This window comes from Orycteropus afer, unplaced genomic scaffold, assembly GCF_000298275.1.
Source record: "Orycteropus afer afer isolate SDZICR_OR568_19922 unplaced genomic scaffold, OryAfe1.0 scaffold01136, whole genome shotgun sequence".
NCBI classification, from domain to species: domain Eukaryota; kingdom Metazoa; phylum Chordata; class Mammalia; order Tubulidentata; family Orycteropodidae; genus Orycteropus; species Orycteropus afer.
In genome coordinates, this window is record NW_006922723.1 from 203,332 (window position 1) to 204,345 (window position 1,014).

At 43.0% G+C, this 1,014-nt stretch overlaps 1 protein-coding gene across 1 annotated transcript in view; it reads left to right on the forward strand.

Annotated features, from left to right (window-relative positions):
- LOC103212876 (cilia- and flagella-associated protein 47) overlaps window positions 1-1,014 on the forward strand; it is a gene marked incomplete at its 3' end in the record, with an annotated part of 63,092 nt that overhangs the window by 12,489 nt on the left and 49,589 nt on the right. The window lies entirely within an intron of this gene.

A 1,014-nucleotide genomic window follows, 5' to 3' on the forward strand; every position in this document is an offset into this window, starting at 1 on the left:
TTGAAGCACCAGCCTTCTGGTTAACAGTCAGATGCCTTAGGCACTACGCTACCAGAGCTCCTAGGCTTATGACTAGTATCTGTAAAAGACTGACAGGCAATGTTTCAGGAAAAATGGACCTACCTCTTTATGGTCCTGATGAACACAACTTGGCTCTCAGATGACTGCTGATCTCTCAAAGAATAGAAAGTAGAATGGCATCATGAAAGTGATATAGTCCTTAGGGCCATCCAGAAATGGAATCATGGCACCATCCCTTACTGTGATCTAAGACAAATGTCTTCAATAAAGTTAAATGAGGGAACTTGAGTTTGTTCATTTATAAGCTGCAACTAATAAAATGTACTATGTGAAGTATGTATGTACTTAAGATTATGAAGTTTGGCAGAACAATATACAAATGTCCTAGTATGGTGCCTCACTCATCATAGGCACTTAGTCAATATTTATTCTCTTTCTCTAGCATATTTGTCTTTGAATTCACGGTGTGGTCCCTAGCCAACTCTTACTAATTGTTCGTTTGAAGAATAAATGCTTCTCTCTTTCCCAGATTGGATTATTACTAGGGATTCTTTCTGTGCACTGTGTATATGTGCTCTTCGATGCTAGTACACAGTACACATATGATCACTTATCCCTTGAGTCTCTTGGTGGGATGGTCAGCATCCGGGGTGACAATGCTACCCTGTCTGCCACAAGAGGTGAGGAAAGGTAACACTCTAAGATTCTGCTTCTTGGATATGGAAAACAAGGTGGCAAATCTCAACCCCTTTTCCACTAACTGAGGATGTCCTGTATGATTACCTACTGAGTACTTGTTGTTTTTGTTATGTGCCGTCAAGGCAGACCTGACTCACAGCGACCCCTCCTTGGGTTTCTGAGGCAGTGTCACTACGGAAGTACATCGCCCAACCTTCCTTCTAAGGAGTGGCTCGCCCAACCTTCCTTCTGAGGAGTGGCTGGTGGGTTTGAACCACCAGCCTTCTGGTTAGCAGTCAAGTGCCTTAGGCACTA